At 43.5% G+C, this 19,493-nt stretch overlaps 1 protein-coding gene across 1 annotated transcript in view; it reads right to left on the minus strand.

Annotated features, from left to right (window-relative positions):
* me2 (malic enzyme 2, NAD(+)-dependent, mitochondrial) overlaps positions 1–6,127 on the minus strand; it is a 99,298-nt gene extending 93,171 nt beyond the window's left edge. Inside the window, exon 1 of the mRNA XM_072574281.1 lies at positions 5,967–6,127. The gene's annotated coding sequence lies outside the window, so the exon portion shown is untranslated. The remainder of the gene's footprint in view (positions 1–5,966) is intronic.
* Positions 6,128–19,493: the final 13,366 nt, after the last annotated feature.

Raw genomic sequence — 19,493 nt, forward strand, 5'->3', positions numbered from 1 at the left:
GGGTGGGTAGGGACAATAATGACCTAGTAGCATTATTGCTGGACTATTAATCCAGCAACTCAGCTAATGCTCGAGGGACTGGTGTACAAATCCCACCACAGATGGCGAAGTCTGAAATCAATAAAAAAATTAGTCCTGAATTAAGAATCTACTGATGACCATTGAATCACCATCAACTGTCAGAAACACCTGTCTGGTTCACTAATGTCCTTCATAGAAGGAAATTTGCCATCCTCAATTGGTCTGGCCTACTCATGACACCAGACCTATAGCAATGTACCTGATTCTCAACTGCTCTCTGAAATAGCCTAGCAAGCCATTCAGTTGTATCAATCGCTACAAAGTCTCAAAGAATTGAAACCAGACCAAGCATCTGGTATTGACCTAGGCACTGGAAAAGACAATGGCAAAAAACAGCCCCGACAAATCTGCAAAGTCCTCCTTTCCAACAGAGTCAGAGATGTACAGCATAGAAACAGACCTTCTGGTTCAACTTGTCTATGCTAACTAGAATCCTAAATTAATCTAGTCCCATCTGCTAGCATTAGACCCATATCCCTCTAAACCCTTCCTATTCATATTCCCATCCAGATGCCTTTTAAATGCTGTAATTAAACCAGAATCCATCACTTCCTCTGGCAGCTTACTCCATACACACACCAGCCTTTGTGTGAAAACGTTGCCTCTTGGTTTCTGGACTCCCCCACCCCAGGGAAAAGACATCTGGGGCCTAGTGCCAGCATTGGGAGAGCTGTCTTACAGCCTAGTCAAGCAACAGCCTGAGAGTCATACTCATTGAATCATAGCTTATAGACAATTTCCCAAATACCATTATCATTCTTGTATATATCGTGCCCCAGTGGCAGGACAGATCCAGCAGAGATGGCTGCTGGTATAGAGTCAAGAAGTTGCTCAGAGAGTCCTCAACATAAATGCTGGACCCCATGAAGTCATAGAGATGTACAGCATGGAAACAGACCCTTCGGTCCAACCTGTCCATGTCAACCAGATATCCCAACCCAATCTAGTCCCAGCTGCCAGCATCTGGCCCATATCCCTCTAAACCCTTCCTATTCATATACCCATCCAAATGCCTCTTAAATATTGCAATTGTACCAGCCTCCACCACTTCCTCTGGCAGCTCATTCCATACACATACCACTCTGTGTGGTAAAGTTGCCCCTTAGGTCTCTTTTATATCTTTCCCATCTCACCCTAAACCTATGCCCTCTAGTTCTGGACTCCCCAACCCCAGGGAAAAGACTGCCTATTTACCCTATTGATGCTCAATTTTGTAAACCTCTATATGGTCACCCCTCAGCCTCCGACATTCCAGGGAAAACAGCCCTAGTGGTTTCAGGTTAAACATGGGCAAGGAAGCTGTCTGCTGATTACACATGCTGTCCTCCCTCAGTTAACAAATCAGCATTCCTCAATATTGAACAACACTTGGAGGAAGCACTGAAGATGGCAAGGACACAAAATATATTCTGAGTGGGGCATTTCGAAGTCCACCACCAACAGTGGCTCGGCAGCAGTACTATTGATTGAGCTGATCAGATGCTAAAGGACATAGCTGCTAGACTGGCTCTGCGGCAGGTGGGGAGGAAACCAACAAGGAAAAACATACTTCACCTCATCCTTACCAATCTGCCAGGTGTAGATGCATTTGTCCATGACAGGATCGGTAAGAGCGACTGCTCCACAGCCCTTATGCAGAAGTCTCACCTTCACATTGAGAAGAACCTCCATCTTATTGTGTGGCACTATCACCATGCTAGGCGCTGTGGACCATCTTACAAAGATGCCTCTCAACTGCCTACACTCCAGCCTTTATTTAAAACTCAAACCTTCTATACCCATCAACATCCTGGTAAATCTCTTCTGAGCCCTTTCCAGCTTAATAATATCCTTCCCACAACTGGGTGACCAGAACTGGACACGATATTCCACAAATGGCTAGATCTGGCCAATATCCGGGCTTGAACTGACAACTGGCAAGTGACATTTACGCCACACAAATGCTAGGCTACGACCATCATCAATAAGAGACAATCTAATCACTACCCCTTGACATTCAATAGTGTTACCATAATTTAATCCCCGACTATCAACATTCTGGGTGTTATCATTGACCAGAAACTCAACTATACTCACCAGGAAAACAATGGCTACAAAAGCAGGTCAGGCCTCCAGTCCCAAAAAACAAACCTCTACCACCACCATCTGTTTCCTACCCTCAAATCAATTTTATATCCAACGGGCTAGCTCCACCTGATTCCATGTGGTGTAATCTTGCTAACCAGTCTACCATGCAGAACCTCATTGAATACCTTGCTGAAGTCCAGAGACAACATTTACCACGCTGCCTTCGTTATTCTTTGTCACCTCTTCAAAGTACTCAATCAGGTTTCTTAATATGTGAGATAGCTTTATAGGCAAGTCTCAATCTCTGCAGAATCTTATTTAACTTCGCTTAATATAGGTATTGGGGAACAAAGACATCTCAACAACCAGTCTCTCAATAAAGAAGATTGGGTTTGAATTAGCATTAAAAAAAACTTCAGTGTGACTGAGCTGATCCAAGTTACACAGAAATCCATGCAGAATGTCACATACTCCAATTGTATTTTGAGTACAATTCCAAATATAAAATATTCAGATGCTTTTAAACATGCACACACCCTGTCAATATTCTACATCCCTGTCATCCTTCACAGAAAGATAGAAAATAGGAACAGAAATAAGGTATTCGGCCTTTTGAGCCTGTTTCTCCATTCAAGATGATTATCGCTGATTGTCCAACCCAGTACACTGTTTCTGTTTTCATCCCATACATTTTGACCTTTTACCCCAAAGAGCGATATCTAACTCATTGAAAACATTCAATATTTTGGCCTCAATTGATTTCTGTAGTGGAGAATTCTACAGGTTCTCCATTTTCTGGTGAAAGACATTTCTCTTCATCCCAGTCATAAATGGCCCATTCATATTTTTAAACTGTGACCTCTTCTGGACTCCCTACTCATCAGGAACATCGTTCCTGCATTTACCCTGTCTAGTGCTGTTTGAATTTTATTGTTTTCTAAGAGATCTCTCTCATTCTTCTAAACTCCAGTGAATACAGTCTGAACCAATCTAGTCTTTCATCATACGCAAGTCCTGGCATCCCAGAAACCAGTCTGGTAAACCATGTAAATAATTCCTGATGAAGGGCGTATGCCCAAAACGTCAATTCTCCTGCTCCTTGGATACTGCCTGACCTGCTGTGCTTTTCCAGCAGCACACTCTCGACCCATGTAAATAAATTGCCTGATTTAACCGGTCACATACATTTATGATTTGGGTCATTTTCCAGTGTTAAAAAGTCTTACATTTACTCAGCACTTTCAGAAAATCAATTTCACAAACTGCTTGGTAATCCATCACCAGGATGAATACTGAAAATCCTCTTTTTGCAATCACTGCATAGCTTATCTTACTGCGACCTAAGCAAAATTAAAATGTAAATGATAAAAGCAAATGCCATGAGTCATGAGACTAGTGATTCAACACAGGGGAAGTTGCATGTAGTCTGCAGTATTCAAAAGATTTTCTATAAAAAGTGAACCTTCTACTAGAATACAACAAAGTGGAATTCCGCTATCATACAATTCATTGAAAACAAAATGCTCAGGCCAGGCAGCATTTGTCAAATGAGAAACAGAGATAATGTTGTCCAGGTTAATGATCTTTAAGACCTGAAAGCCAAATGTCAGACAGAGGGCTGTCTCACTGCAATTCTACAGTGAGACCACATCTAAATATTATGTGCAGTTTTGGTCTCCCTACCTAAAAAGGATTTTTCCGACACAAGGGGACTGCAGCAGACGTTCACAAGGTAGATACTGGGGACTGTCCCATGAGGAGTGTTTGGTTCAATTGGTTTTGTCATTACATGGGCTGCTATTACAAATAATCTAATGTCAGCCATTAATTAGCAGCTATCGATTCCCCCGAGGCTGGCTTTTTCCTAACTATGATTAGTTCTGAAGAAGGGTCAGTGAACTCATAACACTAACTCTGCTTTCTCTCCAGAAATGCTGTCAGACTTGCTAAGCTTTACCAGCAATTTCTGTTTTTGGTTCCAGTGGGCCTCAGTAAATTTCAGAAGGATTAGTGGATCCAATTGAAACATTTAGAATTCCAACAGGGCTGAACATACTATATACAGAGAGAAATGTTTTTTTCCCCAGTTGGAGAGTCTAGGACCAGGGGACCCAGTCCAAGATTTAAGAGAGGAGGAAATTTTTTTTTCACTCAGGGTAGTAAACCTATGGAATTCTATAGTACATAAGACTGTGGAGATGAAGTCACAAAGTTATCCACAATCTGACTTGAACATACTTAATAACACAGCATTTAAGCCTTCTACAACAAAGTCAGAAGAAATCCCTCCTCATCTCTGTCCTTACTGGGCAACCCCTTACACTGAAAAGATGCCCTCTGGTCTTAAATGCTCCCACAAAGGGAAAACACCTTTCAACATCTACCCTGTCAAGCCCTCCAAGACTTGTATATATCTCAAAAGATATCACCTCTCATTCAGGTAACTATGATATTGTAGGCTGCAGGAAGATGTCCAGAGATAGGCGGGGACAGTGATGGCTTTAGAAGAAACTTGTTTGTGTTCAGTGGTGCCAACTGATAGATAGAGAGAAAGAATGCAAACTTTCTGATAACTCTGGACTCTAAGGTCATTTACCAAACAGCACTTCAGTTGACAGTATATTTATTGACAATACAAGAGCAAAATACTCCACATGTTGTAAATCTGAAATAAAAACAGAAAATCTTGGAAATATCCAGTAGTACAAGCAGATCTGTGGAGAGAAAAAAAGTGAGCTAACACTTCAGGTCATATTCTTTCACCATGTTTATGGATATTAGGGGTGCGTCTGAGAAAACAGAACGCTGCAATTTAAAAAGAGTTATGGATTAGAATAAGGAAAGCGAGCAGAGAAATTGAGCTGGATATTATGACATCAGATGTGATCTGATCATTAGTAAAATGATAAAGTAAGGAAAGGAAGGCGCGCAGATGTAACAAGAATTCTTAAGATAAACGGGTGGTCTGGGCAGCGGAACATTCTTGGTTAAAAATGTGTTCCAACTTTGGACTCACAAAGAAAGCTCACCAATGTACTCAGACAAAAATTCATTGATTTGGGTGCTTAAAGCAACGTGATGAAGTAAAGGCCTCAGCTTTCTGAAGAGTTGTGAATCTTTTTGGAATAATCAATCCTAAAGAATTGCGGATAGTCGATTGTTGAACACGTTTAAGGATGAAAGTCAGATTTACAGCCCTTTAGGGAAAGAAAGGATATGCCAAGCGGACAGGAAGGGGGGAGTTGAATCCAAGATCAGCCACTATTAAACCGATTAAGGAACAGGCTCAACAGGCCGTTGTTACTTTTTTCTTCCGTTCTCATGAACTGGAAATACAAGCAAAGACACATTTGAGAAGGTGCGAGTTGGAATCATATTCAATAGCACATTGCATTCGGCTTGCGTGCAGATAAGGAACATCAAGTTATTTTAGGTTGATGTAAATAATAATCGGGAGAAGCATGAAGGGTAGAATGCCGACTGAAATCCACATAAAATGAGTGAAGAGCCCCAAGACATTTGCTGAGGAGAGAAAAGTGGCTGTGAAAGCGAGCTTTCACACAGGAAATGAAGAACAATGTGGACGAACAAAGGTTAAAAATCCGTCCAAGAGGAGGAATGAAGTTCCTCGAGGCTGTCAATCCTGAAAGAGAGGAGGCAGTGATTCAAACACCAATGTGGTATTCTTTACTATTCCCAACCCTCGATAAGTGAAGCCGCCGAGGAGGAGGGCAAACCAGTGTCTTTCAGCAGCGAAGACAAAGCCAAGAGAATAGCCAGCTATACCCATCCTCTAGGCTCAACTAGAGATAACTTACCGCAACACTGATGGTTCCCTCGCCCAGCCTCCCCTGCACAATCAGCCGCCACAGCCCCGTCTCCGCACCCCGAGATACCTCAGGTCATGACCCACCGAGTGACGCCGAGACGAGAGAGGGCGAACGCGTGCGAGAAGGGGAGCAATTGAGGTGCGGGACAATAGACAGGTGACCGACAGCCTTTCTGACCAATAGAGGAAAGGTATAGTGCGTGGGGCGGAGCTACAAAGGGGAATCTGAATGCCCGTCTGACCAGTGGGAAGGCGAGAGGTGGGGCCATTGCCTGGAGTCGAGCCAATAGGATTTAGGGAAGGCAAGAGCGCGAGACGTTGGTGTGAAGGAGGGCTAACGGTTTTAGTCAGCGGTGGTGGCTCTTTGAAATTAGGTGCAGCACCGCGACTAGTGATGGGCCGGTCTCTGACCCAGTTTAGAGTTTGTTGCATGAGTCGGACAAATGTCGGTGAAAGCGTGGATGCTGGAAATCTGAGATAAGAACAGAAAGTGCTGGGATGCATATATAAAATCAGTTTTGGTCTGACAGCTTCATAGCAGCCGTGCTCAGGGTAACGCATCTTGCTATTATTTCCAGTACGGCTGGACAACTTGCTGGCAGCAACCGTGAATACAGAAACAGAGTTAATGTTTCAGGTGGACTTTTCTTCGGGGAGAAAGTGGGGACTGCAGATGCTGGAGATCAGAGTCGAAGAGTGTGGTGCTGGAAAAGTACAGCGGATCAGGCAGCATCCGAGGAGCAGGAGAATCGACATTTCAGACAAAATCCCAGGAATGGGGTGGTGGCCTCAGGGGGGCTGAGAGATAAATGAGACTGGGCAGGGGGGAGGTAGCTGAGAATGGGGTGGTGGATGAAGGTAGGGGTGAAGGTGATAAGTCAGAGAGGAGGATGGGTTGAATAGATGGGAAGGAAGATGGACAGGTCAAGAGGGCAGTGCCGAGTTGGAAGGTTGGATCTGGATAAGGCGGTGGGAGGGGAGATGAGGAAACTGGAGAAACCCACTGATTCCATGTCATTGGAGGGTCCCAAGACGGAAAATGAGGCATTCTTCCTCCGGGTGTCAGTTTGGCAGTAGAGGAAGCCCAGGACCTGCATATCCTTGGCAGAGTGGGAGGGGGAGTCCAAATGTTAAGCCACAGGGCAGTGGGGTTGTTTCGCGTGTGTGTCCTGGAGATGTTCTATGAAGCATTCCACAAATAGGTGGAGGAGACCACATAGGGAGCAGTTGATACAGTAAATGATGTGTGTGGAGGTGCAGGTAAATCTTTGATGGATGTGGAAGGCACCTTTGGGCCTTGGACAGAGGTAAGGGCAGAGGTATGGGTGCAGGTTTTGCAATTCTTGTGGTGGCAGGAGGAGGTTCGGGAGCGGAGGGTGAGTTGGGGGGGGGGTCAAGATTAGAGTGGTGCTGGAAGAGCACAGCAGGTCAGGCAGCATCCAAGGAGCAGGAAAATCGACATTTCGGGCAAAAGCCCTTCATCAGGAATGACCCTAACAAGGGAGTCACAGAAGGAATGGTCTTTACAGAACGCAGATAGGGGTGTGAGGGAAATGTATCCCTGCTGTTGGGGTCTGTTTGTAGGTGACAGAAATTGGAGGATAACGCAATGTATCTGGAGGTTGGTGGAGTGAAAGGTGAGGACCGGGGGGTTCAGTCCCTTGTTGCGTTTGGGGAGGTAGGGTTCAAAGGCGGAGGTGCGGGAAGTGGATGAGATGTGCTGGAGGGCATCATCGACCACCTGGAAAATTATGATCTTTGAAGAAAGAGGCCATCTGGTATGTTCTGTAGTGGAATTGGTCCTCCTGACAGCAGATGCTACAGAAGCGGAGGAGTTGGAAATGAGGGATAGCATTTTTACAGGAGGCAGGTTGGGAGGAAGTATAGCAGTGGGAGTTGGTGGGTTTGCAGTAGATGTCTGTGTTGAGTCTTTCACTGGAAATGGAGATGGAGAGGGAGGGAGTTGTCCGAGATGGTCTAGGTGAACTTAGGTCGGGATGGAATGTGTTAATGAAGTTGATGAACTGTTTAACCTCCTCGTGGGAGCACAAGGTGGTGCCAATACAGTCACTGATGTAGCAGAGGAAAAGTTGTGGATATAATGCAGAAGATGCAGGATCAGTTCATTCTAAAGAGGAAGAAAGATCCGAAGGGAAGGCAGGAGTGGCCGTGGCTGACAAGGGAAGTTAAGGATTGTATAAACATAAAGGAGAAGAAGTATGACATAGCAAAAGATGAGTGGGAAGCCGGATGACTGGGACACTTTTAAAGAGCAACAGAGGATAACTAAAAAGGCAATAAGCAGAGGAGAAAATGAGGTATAAAGACAAACTGGCCAAACGTATAAAGTAGGATAATAAAAGTTTTTTTTAGGTATGTGAAAAGGGAAAAAAATGGTTAAGACTAAAATTGGGCCCTTGAAGACAGAAACGGGTGAATTTATTATGGGGAACAAGGAAATGGCAGACGGATTGAATAGGTACTTTGAATCTGTCTTCACTAAGGAAGACACAAGCAATCTCTCAGATGTAACAGTGGCTGAAGGACCTAGAGTAATGGATGAACTAAAAGGAATTTATATTAGGCAGGAAATGGTGTTGGATAGACTATTAGATCTGAAGGCTGATAAGTCCCTGTGACCTGATGGTCTGCATTCTGGGTACTTAAGGAGGTGGCTCAAGAAATCGTGGATGCTTTGGTAATCATTTTCCAATGTTCTATAGATTCAGGATCAGTTCCTGCGGATTGGAGGGTGGCTAATGTTGTCCCGCTTTTCAAGAAAGGAGGAAGAGACAAAACAGGGAATTATAGACCGGTTAGCCTGACATCAGTGGTGGGAAAGATGCTGGAGTCAATCATAAAAGATGAAATTACGATTCATTTCGATAGTAGTAACAGGATAGGTCAGAGTCAGCACGAATTTACAAAGGGGAAAACGTGCTTGACTAACCTTCTTCTGGAATTTTTTGAGGATGTAACTGTGAAGATGGACAAGGGAGAGCCATGTACTGTACCTGGACTTTCAGAAAGCCTTTGATAAGGTCCCACATAGGAGATTAGTGAGCAAAGTTAGGGCGCATGGTATTGAGGGCAATATACTGACTTGGATTGAAAATTGGCTGGCTGACAGAAAGCAAAGAGTAGTGATACACTGGTCCCTTTTGGAATGGCAAGCGGTGGCCAGTGGGGTACCACAAGGTTCGGTGCTGGGACTGCGGCTGTTTACAATATACATGAATGATACAGATGAAGGTATTAAAAGTAATATTACCAAATTTGCTGATGACACAAAGCTGGGTGGCAGGGTGAAATGTGAGGAGGATGTTATGAGAATACAGAGTGACTTAGACAGGCTAGGTGAGTGGGCGGATGCATGGCAGATGCAGTTTAATGTGGATAACTGTGTGGTTATCCACTTGGGACAAGAACAGGAAGGCAGATTACTATCTAAATGGAGTCAAGTTAGGTAAAGGAGAAGTACAACAAAATCTTGATGTTCTTGTACATCAGTCAATGAAAGCAAGCATGCAGGTACAGCAGGAAATGAAGAAAGCTAATGGCATGCTGGTCTTCATAACAAGAGGAATTGAGTGTAGGAGCAAAGATGTCCTTCTGCTGCTGTACAGGGCCCTGGTGAGACTGCACCTGGAGTATTGTGTGCAGTTTTAGTTTCCAAATTTGAGGAAGGACATTCTGGCTATTGAGGGAATACAGCGTAGGTTCACAAGGTCAATTCCCGGAATGGGGTGACTATGCTATGTTGAAAGATTGGAGCGACTGGGTTTGTATACACTTAGGTTAAGAAGGATGAGAGGAGATCTGATTGAGATGTATAAGATTATTAAAGGATTGGACACTCTGGAGGCAGGAAACATGTTTCAGCTGATGGGTGAGTCCAGAACCAGAGGACACAGTTTAAAAATAAGGGGTAGGCCATTGAGAATAGAGTTGAGGAGAAACTTCTTCACCCAGAGAGTGGTGGATATATGGAATGGTCTGCCCCAGAAGGCAGTGGAGGCCAAGCCTCTGGATACTTTCAAGAAAGAGATGGAAAGAGATAGTGGAATCAAGGGATATAGGGATAATGCAGGAACAGGATACTGATTGTGAATGATCAGCCATGATCATAATGAATGGTAGTGCTGGCTCAAAGGGCTGAATAGCCTACTCCTGCACCTATTGTCTTATTGATTTGGAAGTGTTCTTATGTGTTTGCTACCTTATCCTTCTAGATGATAGTGGTTGTGTGTGTGAGGTGCTGTCTGGTGACCTTTGGTGAATTTGTACAGTGTATCTCATGTGGTACAGACTGCTGCAACTGAGCATTGATCGTGAAGGGAATGGATGTTTGTGATTTGCCAATTAAATGTGCTCCATTCTAGATGGTGTCGAGCTACTTGAGTATTGTTGGAATTGCACTCGCCAGGCAGGTAGGGAATATTCCATCACACTCCTGACTTGTCCCTTGCTTTGGAGTGGACAGGCTTTGGAGTTCTGAAATTCATTTCTCCAGAACACTCATGCCAGACTCAATGTTGATTGTTTTTCTCTCTCCACAGATATTGCCAGACCTGCTGAGTTTTCCAAAATTTTGTATTTGTTTCGGGTTTCCAACATTCACAATATTTTGTTTTGATTCAAAAGTAATTGTTGAAGTTGCTGAAGATGACTGGGCCTAGGACACAAGATTGAGCAGCTCCTTCAGAGATATCCTATGAGCTGACATGACTGACCTCGAACAACCATAACCATGTGCTAGGTATGTCTTGCATCCTGTAAGGAGATTAGCTGCGCCCTAACAAAATGAATTCCAATTGCCTTCTAATAATTGTCAATGTCCTATAAAGCCAGTCATTAATTACTTCTGTTATGGTCTTCATTTGTATTTGTTGCTGCCTGCCTTTGGGAAAAGTGGTCATAGCCAAAACAGATTCAGGAATCTTGCCCCTGTACATGTCATCTTTAAACATGTCTTCAAGGTGCTGGGAATAATTTATCCTTTATCAGAGAAAACCAATTATTATCCCACCTCTGGGCAGCTTGACTAACCAGGAAGGACAATGGATTGGTACATTTATTCTGTCATAGAGATGTACAGCATGGAAACAGACCCTTCGGTCCAACCTGTCCCATGCTGACCAGATATCTCAACCTAATCTATCCCACCTGCCAGCACCCGGCCCATATGCCTCCAAACCCTTCCTATTCATATACCCATCCAAATGCCTCTTAAATGTTGTAATTGTACCAGCCTCCACCACTTCCTCTGACAGCTCATTTCATACATGTACCATCCTCTGTGTGAAAAAGTTGCCCCTTAGGTCTGTTTTGTATCTTTCCCCTCTCACCCTAAACCTATGCCCTCTAGTTCTGGACTCCCTGACCCCATGGAAAAGACTTTGTCTATTTATCCTATCCATGCCCCTCATAATTTTGTAAACCTCTATAAGGTCACCCCTCAGCCTTTGACACTCCAGGGGAAAAAAGCCCCAGCCTGTTCAGCCTCTCCCTACAGTTCAAATCCTCCAACCCTGGCAACATCATTGTAAATTTTTTCTGAACCCTTTCAAGTTTCACGACATCTTTCTGATAGGAAGGAGACCAGAATTGCACACAATATTCCAACAATGGCCTAACCAAGGTCCTGTACAGCCGCAACATGACCTCTCAACTCCTGTACTCAAACGCCTTCTCAACTATCCTGTCTAACTGCGACTCCACTTTCAAGGAGCTATGAACATGCACTCCAAGGTCTCTTTGTTCAGCAACACTCTGCAGGACCTTACCATTACGTGTATAAGTCCTGTTGAGATTTGTTTTCCCAAAATGCAGCACCTCTCATTTATCTGAATCAAACTCCATCTGCCACTTCTCAGCCCATTGGCCCATCTGGTCAAGATCCTTTTGTAATCTGAGATAACCTTCTTCGCTGTCCACTACACCTCCAATTTGGGTGTCATCAGCAAACTTACTACTTGTACTTCTTATGCTTGCATCCAAATCGTTTATGTAAATGACAAAAAGTAGAAGACCCAGCACTGATCCTGATGGCACTCCACTGCTCAAGGCCTCCAGTATGAAAAACAACTCTCCACCACCATCCTATGTCTTCTAACCTTTGAGCCAGTTCTGTATCCACATGGCTAGTTCTCCCTGTATTCTGTGAGAATGGGGAACCTTGTCGAAGTCCATATAGATCACATCCACCGCTCTGCCCTCATCAATCCTCTTTGTTACTTCTTCAAAAAACTCAATCAAGTTTGTGAGACATGATTTCCCCTGCACAAAGCCATGTTGACTATCCCTAATTAGTCCTTGCCTTTCCAAATACATGTACATCCTGTCCCTCAGGATTCCCTCCAACATCTTGCCCACTGCCGACATCAGCCTCACTGGTCTGTAGTTCCCTGGCTTGTCCTTACCACCTTTCTTAAACAGTGGCACCACGTTAGCCAACCTCCAGTCTTCCGGCACTCACCTGTGACTATTGATGATACAAATATCTCAGCAAGAGGCCCGGCAATCACTTCCCTAGCTTCCCACAGAGTTCTCGAATACACCTGATCAGGTCCTGGGGATTTATCCACCTTTATGCATTTCAAGACATCCAGCACTTCTTCCTCTGTAATATGAACATTTTGCAAGGTGTCACCATCTATTTCCCTACATTCTATTTCTACCATTTCCTTCTCCTCAGTAAATACTGATGCAAAATACTCGTTTAGTATCTCCCCCATTTTCTGCGGCTCCACACGAAGGCAGCCTTGTTGATCTTTGAGGGGCCCTATTTTTTCCCTAGTTACCCTTTTGGCCTTAATGTATTTGTAAAAACCCTTTGGTTTCTTCTTAACTCTATTTGCCAAAGCTATCTCATGTCTCCTTTTTGCCCTCCTGATTTCCCTCTTAAGTATACTCCTACTGCCTTTATATTCTTTTAAGGATTCACTCGAGCCATGCTGTCTATACCTTGCATATGCTTTTTTCTTTTTCTTAACCAAACCCTCAATTTCTTTAGTTATCCAACATTCCTTATCCTACCAGCCTTTCCTTTCACCCTAACAGGAATATACTTGCTCTGGATTCTCATTATCTAATTTCTGAAGACTTCCCATTTTCCAGCTGTCCCTTTACCTGCGAACATCTGCCCCCAATTAGCTTTTGAAAGTTCTTGCCTGATACCGTCAAAATTGGCCTTTCTCCAATTTAGAACTTCAACTATTAGATCTGGTCTATCCTTTTCCATCCCCATTTTAAATCTCATAGAATTATGGTCGCTGGCCCCAAAGTGCTCCCCACTGACGCCTCAGTCACCTGCCCTGCCTTATTTTCCAAGAGTAGGTCAAGCTTTGCACCTTCTCTAGGTACACCCACATACTGAATCAGAATATTTTCTTGTATGCTCTTAACAAATTCCTCTCCATCTAAACCTTTAACACTATGGCAGTCCCAGTCTATGTTTGGAAAGTTAAAATCCCCTATCATGATCACTCTATTATTCTTACAGATAGCTGAGATCTCCTGACAAGTTTGTTTCTCAATTTCCCTCTGACTATTAGGGGGTCTATAATACAATCCCAATAAGGTGATCAACCCTTTCGTATTTCTCAGTTCCACCCAAATAACCTCCCTGGATGTATTTCCAGGAATATTCTCCGTCAGCACAGCTGTAATGCTATCCCTTATCAAAAGCGCCACTCCCCCTCCTCTCTTGTCTCCCTTTCTATCCATCCTATAGCATTTGTATCCTGGAACATTAAGCTGCCAGTCCTGCCCATCCCTGAGCCATGTTTCTGTAATTGCTATGATATCCCAGTCCCATGTTCCTTACCATGCCCTGAGTTCATCTGCCTTCCCTTTTAGGCCCCTTGCATTGAAATAAATGCAATTTAATTTATTAGTCCTACCTTTCCCTGCCTGCCCTGACTGTTTGACTCGTTTCTGTTCTCAACTGTACCCGTCTCGGGTTGATCTCTTTCCTCACTTTCTCCCTGGGTCCCGCACCCCCCACCCCACCTTACTAGCTTAAATCCTCCCTAGCAGCTCTAGCAAATGTCCCTGCCAGTATATTAGTCCCCTTCCAATTTAGGTACAATCCGTCCTTCTTGTACAGGTCACTTCTACCCCAAAACAGCTTTCAATGGTCCAAAAATGTGAATCCTTCTCCCATACACCAGCTCCTCAGCCATGCATTCATCTGCTCTATCCTCCTGTTCCTGCCCTCACTAGCTCATAGCACCGGAAGTAATCCAGATATTACTACTCTCGAGGGCCTCCTTTTCAAATTTCTGCCAGCTCTCTGTAATCTCCCTTTAGAATCTCAACCTTTTCCTTTCTTATGTCATTGGTTCCAATGTGGACAATGACCTCTTGCTGGCCCCTCTCCCCCTTGAGAACATTCTACACCCTCTCTGAGATATCCTTGATCCTGGCACCAGGGAAGCAACACACCGTTCTGATTTTTTGCTGCTGTCCACAGAAACGTCTCTCTGTACCCTGGACTAGAGAATCCCCTAACACAATTGATCTCTTGGAATCCGATGTACCCCTCATTGCATTAGAGCCAGTCTCAGTACCAGAAACGTGGCTGTTCGTGCTGCGTTCCCCTAAGAATCCAAAACACTGTTCCAGCTTAACTTAATATTCATGGCTTATATTTTAAGTTTAATCAGGAGACCTATCTCAAAAAACATATTATCAAGAAAGTACCCACTCTACTCACTACTGCAGACTTTCTGTAGGTCACACTTAAAAACAATACACCTATCTGATTTTGTGCTGTGAACTTCGCCCAAACAGTCCCTCCAAGATTAGTTGTGAATTTCGCCGTTTGTTAATTTTCCCAGACACACTCCGATATCCAGTGATACATGAATTCAAACAGCAAAGGCAGTAACTGTGCAGGTTCACTGCTGTGTCAGTTTCTTTCTGTCTCTCTCTCCTGCACTGACCTCACCATGTCTTTCCTTTGATTGTTCTTCTCCCTTTTAAAACTGCTGTTATTTTGACTTTTGGTTCCAACAACTCCAAAACAATGCAACAGCATATAAAACAGTAATTGCCTGCTTCTGGAATTCGAGGAAATCACCTCCAACACCTAAAAAACCTCAAAAAAGGAGCAGCTGTTACAGCCAGAAATTTTTCCCATCCTCCACCTTGGCAATGCAAAGATTTTATATTAAAGGGATCCCACCATACAAAGCCTCACCAATACTTGGAATTTTCAGGCTGTCCACACAATAGACAGAAGACCTGGCAATCCTGCTGTCTGGATCTCTCATCTTACCTGGACGTCCATCTGTGAAACGTGAGACTTCTGAGAGCTGAACTGTGCCTAGGGTAAGATCAGTCTTTATAACTTTAGGTGTAGGTGGCTCAGGAAGCCAATTACAGGACTGTGGTCCCTTCAATTTGGAGCAGGCTCCAAGATGATGTAGGAGCTCAGGAACACAGGAAAGATATAAACCTTACACATTCCCATTTGCTCAGCATTGTCCTGCACAGGTCAGCACACCTCTTGGTTCCAAGCGTTCCTACTCCTCCAGTCATCTCACATCCCCAGCCAAACAGATGATACTTACAATGCACCTTCAGCATATTATAGTCTCACACCGATGCCTCACAGTCGCTATCACATGGTCTCCTCTCCTCCACAAAACTGGGGGAGGAAGGGTGGACCTCTACTGACAGGCACTTTATCAGCCTTTGGTTATTGAGAAAAGGCAGGGAAAAAACTGAGGATTATCAGATATGGTAGAGCAGACTCAATGCGCTGAATGGTTTATTTCTGTTCCTGTGTCTATTAGTTTTTGGCAAGGCTATAGGTGACTACACTGCCTGTGAAAGCCTGAGTCTCCTGGGATATTGATTCTGTAAGACATGTCAAGAGAGCTATTTCTTTGCCTGTACATCATGCGTTGTGGGTCTCCCCTCCTCCTGTTTGAATCATTGAGTACAGCCTGACTGCCTGTGGAAAGGCATGAAACTGCATACAAGCAGCTAATGTTGCTGGTGTTCTTTATAGAGATATGGACTCTGCACTTGATGCTTAATACAGATGGAAGATGAAGTTGTCGAGTGGAGTGAGCCCAGAGGAAGAGAAAAATAAGCAAATAAAGGGATGGCTAATGGTAAGCCATGGAAAAAGAAAAGCTGGTAATGGGGACTATAAGTAGGTGAAAATGGGTTGGCTGTGCTGAAAGCAGCCCATATGATGACGGGGCCTTGGTTGTGGGGCTGGGTAAAGGACATGGAAGAAAGTGTTCAGGTTTCTAAAATTATTGAGCTCGATATTGAGTCCTGAAGGCTGCAGGGTCCTCAAGGAAAAAATGAGATGTAGTTCTTTCAGCTTGTGCTGAGCTGCACTGAAATATTGTGTTCAATGTACATATAGTGTTGATATATACCCCAGCATATATACCATTCTTTCCTCGCTACTTAGAAGAAGAAAGATCACTGGACATAAAACTTCCACTCCACAGATGCTGCCAGACCTGAGTTTCTCTAGCAATTTTTGTTTTTTGGACAGATTTGCATCATCCGCAGTATTAACTGCTGAACAACCTCTAACCGCTAAATTACTTACTTGCCAGCTCTATGGAAGATGTACAAAACACCCTGGGGGTAAACCCAAGAGGGCTGGATCACATTGACATCACTAGGTTGACTTCCGATTCCGTGGCTTTTCCAGTCTTCACTAGCCAAATCCAGCTCCAATGTGCTAGAAGAGTTTTACTGAAATGCCCTTACTCTTCACAAAAAGGTTATTGCCTCAGGCTGATTTTAAGATGCTGGAATACACTTTTCTATTTCTTAAGACAACAAAGTCAGGCAGTTTACGTGGAATTTTTGTGTGTACTTGTAAAAGTGACTTATATTAATCATCTCAATACAAAGCAAACATACAAACTTTAAAATGCGGTCCTTTCTTGTTTGTTTGGTTTTTTTTGGTTCTTATTGAAAAAGGAACAACACTCCGACTACAATGTTGCATAATGTAATTATTCTGAAAGAGTTAATGTTGGAGACTGCATCAAACTCTACCCAATCTGATGATGATATATGGTCTTTCAGTGGGCAAATCAGGTGGATAGCTCTGGATCTTGAAGAGTATGTCTCTCTAACTAATGGAATGTTATGCAATACACTACGTCTTATTATGATAAAAGCCTCTTAAGCCTTATAAGTGGTTGTTACTGTAAAGCAAATATGTTCTTAGATCCAGTCAATGAAGGAGGAATGGTACCAGTATCCTTTTATCTAAACATAGCATATATTGTAGAACATTCTGATTGCTCTCCTTCCTTGTCAGGGCACTCTGTTGATGAGAATTGACTCAGAACATGTGTGTTGGAAATCTTGGTATAAATTTCTGTGAGCCTAATAGAGTCATACAGCATGGAAACAGACCCTTTGGTCCAACTAGTCCACACGAACCATGTTCCCAAACTAAACCAGTTCCACTTGCCTGTGTTCGGCCTATATCCCTCCCAACTTTTCCTATTCATATCCTCACCCAGATGATTTTTAAATGTTTGTAATGGTACCTGCATCCACCACTTCGCCTGGCAGTTCATTCCACACACAAACCACTCTGTGTTTAAAAAGAAAGTTGCTTTTCATGTCTGTTTTAAATCTTTCTCCTCTCACCCTTATTTTGAACTCTCCCAGCCAAGGGAAAAGATCTTTGCTATTCACTTTATTTATGCCCTTTCTGATTTTATAAGCCTCTATAAATTCACAGTTCAACCTCCTACTCTCCATTTTTGAAAAAAAGCCCCAGCCTATCCAGCCTATTTTTATAACTCAAACCCTTCATTCCTAACAACATCTTGGTAAATCTTTTCTGAACCCTCTACAATTCATATATTAGGGTGACCAGAGCTGCACACAGTACTCTGAAAGTGGCCTCATCAACATCCTGGGAGAAAGTGAGTACTCAGATGCTGGCGATCAAAGGCAAGAGTGTGGTGCTAGAAAGCGCAGCAGGTCAGGCAGTATCCGAGGAGCAGAAGAGTTCCTTCTTCAGGAAGAAGGGCTTATGCCCGAAACGTCGATTCTCCTGTTCCTTGGATGCTGCCTGACCTGCTGCGCTTTTCCAGCAACACATTTTCAGCTCTGATCTCCAGCATCTGCAGTCCTCACTTTCACCTGTCTATCTGTGACCCAACTTCAAAGAATTATGTGCCTGAACATGCAGATCTCTGTTCTACAATACTACCCAGGCCTCTACCATTAATTGTATAAGTCCTGCCTTTGTTTGTTTTACCAAAATGCAATACCACACACTTATGCAAATCAAACACCATCTGTGTTGTGAACTTAAAAATATTTCATACAACCTCTCACGCCTGCTCCGCCACTCAATATGATTGTGACTGACCATCAAGCTCAATACCTTAACCCTGTCCTCCTCCTAGTAGAATTTTATAGGTTTCTCTGAGATCCCCTTCCTCGTTCAGCTAAACTCTCCTGAATACAAGGTAAAAACAATGACTCTCAGGCTCACTGCCTTTATTCCTGATGAAGGGCTTTTGCCCGAAACGTCGATTTCGCTGCTCGTTGGATGCTGCCTGAACTGCTGTGCTCTTCCAGCACCACTAATCCAGTCTCCTGAATACAATCCTAACCAACTCAATCTCTCCTCATTCATCTCTCCTGTAATTCCAGGAATCAATTTAGTAATCCTTCACTGCATTCCCTCTATAGTCAGAACATGCTTCCTCTGATAAGGACACTGAGCCTGTGCACAATATCCCATATTGCCTTGTATAAATGCAGCAAGAGGTCCTTGTTCCTGTCCTTAAATCCTCAATATTTCAACTATATTAATGTTTATGTTCCTGTTTATATTACGGCTGTTTTTACCTTTTAATTGTTTCAGTAACTTATTTCTCCCAATCAACATCCTGGAGCCTACCATTCATCAGAAATATCTTTTTTAAAATTCATTGATAGGATGAGGATGTCACTGGCTAGACCAGCATTTATTGTCTGTCCCTAATTTTCCAGAGGGCAGTAAGAATTAACCACATTGCTGCTGATCTGGAATCACAGACAGGTGAGAATGGCAGTTTCCTTCCCTAAAGGAAACAGGTTTGTTCCCAACAATTGACAATGGATTCATGGTCTTCCCTGTTTTTATCAAATTTAAATTCCACCGTCTGCTATGACATGATTTGAACCCCGGTCCCCAGAACATTACCTGGGTCTCAATTAACAGTCCAGCAATAATACCATTAGGCCATCACCTCCCCTAGGCAGCCACACAAATACTGGATTAGTGGTGCTGGCAGAGCACAGCAGTTCAGGCAGCATCCAAGTAGCTTCGAAATCGACGTTTCGGGCAAAAGCCCTTCATCAATGAAGGACTTTTGCCCGAAACGTCGATTTCGAAGCTACTTGGATGCTGCCTGAACTGCTGTGCTCTTCCAGCACCACTAATCCAGAATCTGGTTTCCAGCATCTGCAGTCATTGTTTTTGCTACACAAATACCTTCACTTCAAGAAAAGGTCAGAA

This window comes from Chiloscyllium punctatum, chromosome 1 (assembly GCF_047496795.1).
Source record: "Chiloscyllium punctatum isolate Juve2018m chromosome 1, sChiPun1.3, whole genome shotgun sequence".
NCBI classification, from domain to species: Eukaryota; Metazoa; Chordata; class Chondrichthyes; order Orectolobiformes; family Hemiscylliidae; genus Chiloscyllium; species Chiloscyllium punctatum.